Below are 9377 nucleotides of genomic sequence, written 5' to 3' on the forward strand. Positions count from 1 at the left end.
CAGCCGGCCGCACCCGCCGGCCGCTCACCGAGACCCGCCTCGCCTCGCAGCCGCCGCTCCTCTGTTTCCGCCGCGGTCTCCTTGGCGACCGCGGACCGCGGTACCATAGCAACCAGGAGGCCGGGCGGGTCCTCACGCGGTTCTCCGGCAGAGGGAGCGCGTGAGCTCCGCAAATGGGAAGGAACAGGTTGGAGACCGCAGGAAAGGGCAGGGAAATTCAGCAGGACCCCGGGGGCCCGGGAGGCGCAGGACCCGGCGCTTGCCGCCTTGCGGGGCACCAGTCAGAAAGCTTTCCTGCAGTACGCGACTAACCCGCACAACCCAGCCCCGCCGGAGAAAGCCAGGGCCTGAATGCCGGACTCAGATCCCGAAGCTGCTGGAGACGGCCGAGCGCGCAGCCTCAGAGCACCCGCCTAGGGTGTACGCTTCCTTGCAGATCAAGGACTACAATGCACAATTTTAGGGTACGAATTCAAGCCTCTTGGCAAACCTAGAACTCTTTTCTTTATACCAAGTATATGACCCGTGGGGCTATGTGAATATAATGTGCTGTGTGTGTGTATAACAGAAAGGAGAAGAAAAGACGAGAGACAAAAGAAAAGACACGCGCACACTCACCCCACACTTCTGCAAGGTTTTTGTTGTATAGTTCTGTGCAAAGAAGCTCCGCGATGAACGTTTTCGTTTTTAGCTTCATAAATTGCGGCTGTTTTTCGGTTTGCGTTTCTGTACACTGAATGCATGGTATATAGTGGTTTCTTCAGTGAGTCACCCTGTGCTTGCTGTACTGTACGTGTCTCAGCACCGGACTGATTATTCTTGTGACTGTACGTAGGTAAGGTACCACCGCTGCCTCACCACTTTGTCCGTCAGCGTGTCTGCCAGTATTTTCTTTTGCCAGATTCAATTCTATATAATTGTAAAAGTCACCGTGGATAAGAGAAGACAGTGAGTCTTCCGGGCACCCGTCTGCGTTTTGGAGTTGGGCTAACCGGAACTGGAGTCCCGGTCCTACCACTCTTACCTTCTACCTGAGCTGAGCTGGTTGTAAAGGCCAGTCTAACTGGCTCGGTGAGGCAGAAGTACATTTAGTGTGCGCACAGAACAGTGTGGAATAGTGACACAGAGGCATTAAGTATGAGTTCTAAGTCAGGCCCGAAACAAGTGCCCGATAGAGAGTGAGTAGTGACGGAAACGTGGCTAGGACAGTTGCTGTCATAGTACTCCTGGGTAACTTCAGCAAGCTCTGCTTTTAACTCTGATACAATGCGTGTTTCCAGAGGATGTCTGATATTGTAGTAGTTTAGTGTAGTTGTTATAAGCAGTCAGAGTGTTATAGGCAGCTAAGTTAGAAACTACTACACAGTCAGAGAGAGATCGAGCCCCCAAGAAGTCAGCACAAAAAATAAAAGACACTGCAGTTACGGCTAATGGCAAATCTGAAGAGAACCAGCCTCTGGATGGAAACGCAGCAGTGAGGCCTGCTTGTCCGCCTGGAAGTAAGCAGCAACTTGAGATTATACGCAACTAGCACCACCTGTTCCCGTGGACGCCGGATAGGCATCATATATGTAAGTGGGTGACCAGGACATCTAGACCCATACTCCCCTACCTTTCCAAGAATTTTCTCTCTTTCCATGTACCCTTGCTTAGTAACTATTTCCTTGTTGGATCAATTTCCTATTTTCCTATCTTTTTTTCCAGTTTCCCTTTTGCTCTATTGGGTCAATATTAGCTGAATGACTACACTTGTGATCCTACAGGTTGATTGTATTTTGAACCATGTGGTACCCACATGGTGACTTTGCTGTACAAATTACCCCTGATAAAGGGCCTTGGTGGTAGCCCATTCGGGACCCCTCCTGGAAATCCAGGAGTTATCCTCTCCCTAGTTCCAATAAAACTTTCCTAAATTCCTTCATTTGTTCCCAAGTTCGCTAAAGACCACATACTGGTACATCTGACATTTAACAGGTTGGGAGTTACATTTTTCCTATATTAACAGCAGCCTAAGGATAGGGTTGAATAAAACTAAACAGCCCACCTAGGTTAAGAGCTACATTCCAGCAGCTAAGCCAAGTTTAGAGTTGTAAAAGAAAACACAGCAACAAAATATAAACTTAGAGCAGAAATAGGGAAATTAGAATCCTTCCTCTAAAGAAGGAGGCCATTCCTACTTACCTCCTGAGCAAACTTAGAAAAACTTGGCAGTACAAATTAACCGGTTTCCTTTGAACCAGCTAGATAACCAATTTGCTTTAAACCCTCCACCCACAAACCACCTGTTTGAAATAGGTTCCCTGTGCTCTGCCTATAGATAAGGCCAAGACAAAGAAAGCAGGTAGAATTCCATCTTCCCTTGGGGAATATCCACGAAGAGTTTTGTGTCTTATTATTTCTAATAAACCCGCTCCTAAATTCATTTTGTTCATGATTTTATTCTTCAATTTAATGAGACAAAGAACTTGGATTTATACAATATTAACTGTTTCAATATTACTAGTTTTCTTGTATAGACTGTTTCTTGACAGGTGCACTACAAATTACAGAAGAATTTTCGTTATTTATACATCAGTCCACCCATTCATGCATTCATTCTTCCACTCAGCAAACCTTGTGATAAGCCTGTAGTTCTAGGTCCCAAAATGATTATTGTAAATAAAGTCAAGCTCCTCTTGTTGTCAAATGTATTTTAATGAAGTCCAAAAGGCAATTAACAAATGTAAATATATGGAAGCATTTAGCAGAAACCTAAAGCAGAATAAAGAAAGAAAATAATTCAGTTTTATTTTAAATTCAAAGATAGGAGAGTCTCTGAACGTGAGGAAGAAGGAAGACTTGGGGCATTACAGTAATGAACATTCCTGAAAAAGAGAATCATAACAAACTTTGATTCTATCTCTTAAAGGTCAGTATTTTGCATAAATCCTCACCTCATATCAGTACTGACTTTTATTACTTCAAGAACAATCTTGCAATGCATTTACTGGCAAAAGAGTAAAATTAACCTCATAAATATACTATCCTAGCACTTGATAAAAGCATTAAAAATACATTATCTTACTTGTGTTTAGAAAAATAGTTTACATGCAGATATGAAAAAAAAACTGAAGTTGAAATATAAGCTCATGCCAAACCACATAGTAAAATAAAGCTATAAAGTACTTGTATTTCAAAACTGCACTTAGTGACAAAATGAAATGAAACATGTAGAAACAATGACACCTCTAAGGAGAAGGTATTCTCTCTACTGAAGCAGAGAGCACTGACCTGACACACCAGCAGTTCTGCAACTGGTTCACTGCATCTATATCAGGAGCACGGTATTTCTAAGGCTTCACAAAATCATGCTTCCTTGTGCCACCGTGAAGACATTTAAACACAGTTATCTGAACTAGAGCTATTCAATTTAAAATATAAAATTTATACTCGGTGTAGAAATTAGGAGCACTCACTGAAGTCAAAGATAGATCTAAAAGGTCACACTTAAAAAGACAAATTCTCTCTCTGTCTCTGTGTCTCTCTCTCACACACAGACACACGTACACACACACACACGCACACACACATACACATCCACGGAACAAGCCCAACTCATTAAGTAATTTTATCTTGTACTTGGTGGAGTGCAGCCTGGAAGAAAATCATGGCACGCCCTAGGACCTTTCTGGTCAGTCACAGGTAATAAAAGTTCTTAGACGAGCAATAAAAATGTCATGCCACATAACTGTCAAAACTGTATGTGGTTTAGCATTAAGGCTTCTCCCTTTTGCTGTGGTAGGACTAAAAATGTCAGCAGCTTCAGATCGGGGAACTGTGGAGCAAGAGCATTCCTTCTATTCTCCACCATCCATTCTGCTGCATTTGTTAATTAACTGTCTACATGGCTCTCACAGGGTGGAAGGAGGGAGAAGCTGGAAAAGCCCCTGTTAGCGTGACACAGAGGCTGGCCGGTGTTCCAAGCCTTGCCATTCCCTGGAAAGCACTCATCTTCCTCCTCCCAGGTGAGAATGACGCATTTCCCTCGGACCTTCGCTTACGGAGCCCTTAGGCACCAAATGATTGTCCTTGCTTCTCTGCATGGGGTCTCAGTGGTCCTAGGTTGAGTTTACAGGTCCCCACTTTCTCTCATATTCCCACATGCTCCACACCCGGCTACAAAAGATCACCATGCATACATTGCCCTTCTGTGCTGTGGAGTGTAGGGCAGCCAACAAGGCCACCTCTCTTTAACTCTACACTGGCAGGCAGCCTGCTCGACGCTACTTCTGATTGCTTTGATGGAAGTAAAACAAAACAGACCCCTGTATCCCACTGCAGGAACCCACTGAGGCACAGCACAGATTCCTAGTTTGAAATGAGCGTCAGTGGCTGCCAACACACATCGTCAAAGCTTGGTGGTAAGGTTAAGAGCAAGCAGGTGTCTTTACATAGCCAGAACACTGCCTATAATAACCCAAAACTTAGCTAATTCTGTAAGATTTTTGATAAGACTTACTCTTGATAGGGATTCTAGTTCTATAATATGCTGCTTTGTAGATTTTTTTCACCTTCATCTTTCATATCTTTTATATCTGGATATGCAAATATCTGTCTTTAAGTAAAATAATTTTTAAAATGATGGTTTTGTTACTTATTAAATATTAATCAATTTTTAATCCAACCTGAAACTCTTGTGCCAATGTATTTTCTCAATTCCTGCATATTTTCAACCTATCAAAAAATTTTTGAATCAGCTTTTCCAGCCAGGTTTTCATTCCCTAATAGATGCATAAATGTGGCACATGCAAGTTCTTTGTTTACAGAACATCAAGTTCTGATGACTGGAATTATATTTTGGTAGCACCAAGGCTTTTCCCTTTGGAGAGGCAAAGGTCACATAGCATCCCTGCAGCTTTCCAGAAGTTCTCTGTTTCCATCCCCGTGTTGGCTTTGCAGACTTTTAAAAGGCATAGACTGGTGACCAGCTCAGGGTTCCAAAACCAGTTCTCCACCCTGTCCTTTTCATCAGTCCTGCAATATGGTCTGACTTTGACGTGAAACTTTCACTTTATTTCTTAGAAGAGACTAAACATAACATCCTATTACATACGAATGGGAGTTTTAAGCTTGTCAAGGATATCTGAGCTTTGGGGAAACGTAAAAGTATGAATAAAATGTCTCAAAAACCTAAATTAGTATTGTGAAATAATATTTAAATGAATTGAGCACCTAAATTTAAGAAGGACAAAGAAAAACTTATAGTTAGGAGGTGATTTGCCCTTTTATAATTTTTCTCAGCATTGTGGTTTTCGGTTGTCCCCCATGATACAAAACTCTTCAGTAAATAATTTTCCATTGGTAAGGCAAGAGACTTCATTTTTCTGTTTCTAACTGCATATTAAGAGAGGTCACTTAAAATTCACTGAAGCTGTGGTTCACCCCAGTCACCTCGGTTAGCTACCAACTCAGGGCAGAGCAGAGTCATAAAATGAGAACAGACAGGACAGACTGGGAAGTGGGCTAGAATTTAAACTCCCAAGGTCGTTTGGAATTCAGTGGTCTGACCTTCTGGGAGAAGTAAACTTTGTGATGATTGTGCGACATTCTTGTAAGATTCCCCAAAAGGAGGTAATGGTTACTATGGGAACCTAAAATGCGCTCACACTGCAGGTGAGACCCAGGCTGGCACGGACATCTTCTCCAGCTCCCGGTTAGAGGCCGTCTGTCCGAGGCGCCAGCAAAGCTCTGCGCATTCCCACCGTGAGTGCCCTTCTCGATGGCCTCACTTGCGGCGTCACCACAACGCAGGGCAATTATTACTGACGTGGCACAGTGAAGAAGTCATCGGTGCGTACGGTACATTTTCATTGTATGTGGTGCACAGGGTCTTCCAAGTTGAAAAGTAAATGCATAGACACGTTGAATTGGCATAGCCTCATTTAATCAGTACTTAGTTCTATTGTTCTATTTCAGGTACTGCCCTAAAACGGACAAACAAAGGTAAACAGGGTAAACAAAGACGCCATCTCTGCCCTTAAGGAACTCAGATGAGATGTTATAAACACTGAAAATATCAAGTACTGTGTTCAAAATATAAGACCATTGGTCCTTTGAAATAGCTCAGCAGTACAGTGCCTGCCTGGCAAGTGCAAGGGCCTGAGCTTGATTCATGGTTTTGCTTAAAATACATGTATTTATATTCATATTCATATTGCCATTACTATCGCATGTTTGTTGCATGGTCACAGTTTCAGAGTGCCTCAAAGATAGTATGTCTGGTAGAGATACAGAAATGAAAACTGTACATATCACATTAAACAGCATCTCAGCTGTCACCCTATTCACAATAGAGACCCCCAAATGAATTTCGGAAGATGTAGGTAATCATCTCACTGTGCTTATAGAAGCGTATTTCTGACGTGAATATAGATGGAGAAAAAAGGATGTAAACAATGACTGCCTTAATAGATGGTGATAGTAGTCCAAGACAGAAATGATGAGTTCAGAATACACAATACAGAGAGGAAAAGCCACGTAAAATAGATTTGAGGGAGTTTTGTAAAGTCACAAAAGGACCTGAAAACAAGAGAAATGTGGTTGGTCGGGAACATGGAGTAAGTTACCCTATCTCTAGATTCGATTCGTTAACTGAGGAGATGATACTTATAACCAACCCAGAGACTGCAGAACAAACAAAGTCGTAGGAAATGGGAACAAGGAGATGGGGCAGAATGAGTTGGATTTTGAAGTTTTTACTTCTGTGATAACTGTAGGGAATAATAGAAAGCAAAATATAGCTCTACTTATTAAAAGAATGATAGGAGCTATCCATATATGTTAGGAAATAGGCAGCAATCTAATCTAAGGGAGATCTGAAATTGTCATAACAGCCTTCAGGAAGCTATGGAAAGGATGTTTTGGGGAAGACACTTATCCAGAATTCCTAAAATAGCCACATATGAAAATAATCTTGACCTTCTTTAGCTATCAGTGTTTGACCCTTGGAGTCCTCACAGAAGAGTGAACAGCCTGGATGAATGTATTGCTGTGATCCGCAGCTCTTCTAAGTGTCAGTCACACTCCTACTACAGACTAGTCTATACTACGCTGAGTGGTGGAAAAAGAAGAAAGAGGAAAGGAAGGAAGAGAAGAAAGGAGGAGGGAAGGAAGGAAGAGAAGAAAGGAGGAGGGAAGGAAGGAAGAGAAGAAAGGAGGAGGGAAGGAAGGAAGGAAAGGAAGGAGGGAAGGAAGGGAGGAAGGAAGGAAGGAAGGAAGGAAGGAAGGAAGGAAGGAAGGAAGGAAGGAAGGAAGGGAAGGAAGGAAAGGAAGGAGGGAGGGAGGGAAGAGGGAGGGAGGCAGGGGAAAGAATACTGCCACTTGCCCGTGACACTTATGGTTCCAATATAAATCCTCCTATAAACAGAGCTGTTTTAAAATTTTCATGTATATGGGTCCAGAGAAAAAATTGCAGACAGAATTCACATGACAAGGTCTCTGGAAAGTCCATTTCAATGAAAAGACATGAATAGAATTGTTTTCTTTTCCATTATAGCCTCTCATTCAACATAAGGTGAGTATTTCATGGTTCTATTCAAGGCCTGATAGACACCTATAGAAGGCACCAGTAATCAGACGGCCTTCTCTGGATTGGTAACAATCTGTGAAGTCTCAGCAGGTCTTTTACTGCATAGTCCAGCCCGCTGTGACTGGTTTATTGGACTCAAGCCCGAACTGAACTAGTCGATTCTTTTTTCTAAGACTAAGAGAGACGATTAGGGTAGCAATATTGGGCCATGTGGACAACAAAGAGAAAAAAATATAAGGATAAGAAGAAGTTAAGAAAAATAAAGACGGAAGTAAAACAAAGATGGGAGATTGATTCTATGGAAATTCTTCCTTTCCTGAGAGCTAGCTATATTTTACATGATACATCCCTGTATCCTTAAAATAAGCTACCATTTGTTACCGAAACTAGCATGGGTTGGTTTTGGTTATGCAGAAGGAAGAACCTTCAGAAAAGGGATTACAAGAAGAATCATAAAGTAAACATTAAATAATTTTCCTATAAAGGAGTTCTAAATACAGATTACTAGAAAATTCTGCTAACAGCAGAACATTAATGTGTGACACCTCAAAATTTTTTTTTTTTTTTTTTTAGTTTTTTTTTTGGTTTTTCTCCGGTACCAGGAACCGAACTCACGACCTTGCGCTTGCCAGGCAAGCGCTTTTGCCGCTGAGCTAAATCCCCAGCCCCAACACCTCAAAATTTTAAATTAACACTCGTAGACATAGATAGGAAAGACTCTGGCATGTTTATAAAGTTGTCTCCTTAAGAAAAGCTCAATCTCTCGTTTATTTTTAATCAGTTTAATTTTGTAGTTTATTTGCTTTAAGGTTAGCAGTGCTATTTTTGCTAGCAGACAATTATTTATAATTGATGTGGCTTTGGGGGAGAGCCAATCTTAAAAAGAAAAAAATCTGGCATTTCAGAGGAAAAATCATTCATTTCTGAACCTTGCCAAGCTTTAATAAGTGTGTCCTACTGTCTTCCTGAGATTTACACACTGTTAGCTGTGCTTCATTTGGAAAATTTGCATTTTTCTCTTACGCACTCAAGCTGGGAGGCACAAAACAAAAGTTACAAGGTTTGTTTGACATAAGATGTCTAACAGTAATTTTCTTTCATCAGCTTTATTCACCTACAGTTCTTATCCCCAAAGGCAGATTTTTCATTAGATTTTTGTGCAACATCTTATAATAACATCCTTACCTTTGCAGAAGTTACCAGCAAAAAATTTCAAAGGAGCTGTCACACTGCTTTCTGCTATAGAACACTCTTGAGTTACCATTTGTATGCCCACTGTGAGCTAGTATTATCTATGTACCCATCTGCCTATTGATTCAAAAAATTATAATGAATCTAATAATAGGTACTTGTGGTGACGGTGGTACTCGTTCAAGCATTCACCACATGCTTACTGGGTCCCAAGCATTCTGACAGATAATGCTGAGAACAGTGGGCAGTAGAGACTGATAGCGTGTACTCGGGGAGAGATATGGTCAAGGTACAGGACTCAGGCAACAACTCCACATAATAACTGCTGAATCTGTGAGGACATAGTCAGAGGGAAGGCACGACTCAAGAGTTCGGGCTCCGGAAAGGTCTCTTGATATATGTGATGCCCAGTGAGATTTGGCCCACATCACTGAGCAGGAGTAGCAGACCAATTGTGGGCAAGGGTGAAAGCGGGGAGGGCCGCGGGTAAAGGAAAAGGATATGCAAATTTCCCTGCAGTGAGTCAGGATGTAGCTTGGTAGTAAATACATATTCAACGTCTACAAGGCCTTGGATGTTATCCCCAGCACCAAACCAACAAACATGGTAAGTTTCAGAG

General features: G+C 41.9%; 1 protein-coding gene and 1 long non-coding RNA gene across 9 annotated transcripts in view; one reads left to right on the plus strand and one right to left on the minus strand.

Annotated features, from left to right (window-relative positions):
• The window catches only part of Zbbx (zinc finger, B-box domain containing), a 108593-nt gene extending 108510 nt beyond the window's left edge, over positions 1–83 (minus strand). For all 7 annotated transcript variants that reach the window (XM_013518646.1, XM_013518639.1, XM_013518641.1 and 4 more), the window contains exon 1: positions 29–83. The gene's annotated coding sequence lies outside the window, so the exon portion shown is untranslated. The remainder of the gene's footprint in view (positions 1–28) is intronic.
• A 43-nt stretch (positions 84–126) lies between these two features.
• Positions 127–5906, plus strand: LOC102011599. Of its 2 annotated transcripts, none has more exons than XR_001235757.1 (4): positions 127–464; positions 3897–4004; positions 4321–4400; positions 5653–5906. It is a non-coding gene; the product is annotated as an uncharacterized LOC102011599 (long non-coding RNA). The 2 variants fall into 2 exon arrangements; XR_262473.2 differs by lacking the exon at positions 127–464 and adding an exon at positions 584–1571.
• The last annotated feature ends 3471 nt before the right edge of the window (positions 5907–9377 follow it).

The sequence above is a fragment of the Chinchilla lanigera genome, unplaced genomic scaffold, assembly GCF_000276665.1.
Source record: "Chinchilla lanigera isolate Chin_1 unplaced genomic scaffold, ChiLan1.0 scaffold00047, whole genome shotgun sequence".
Classification (NCBI taxonomy): Eukaryota; Metazoa; Chordata; class Mammalia; order Rodentia; family Chinchillidae; genus Chinchilla; species Chinchilla lanigera.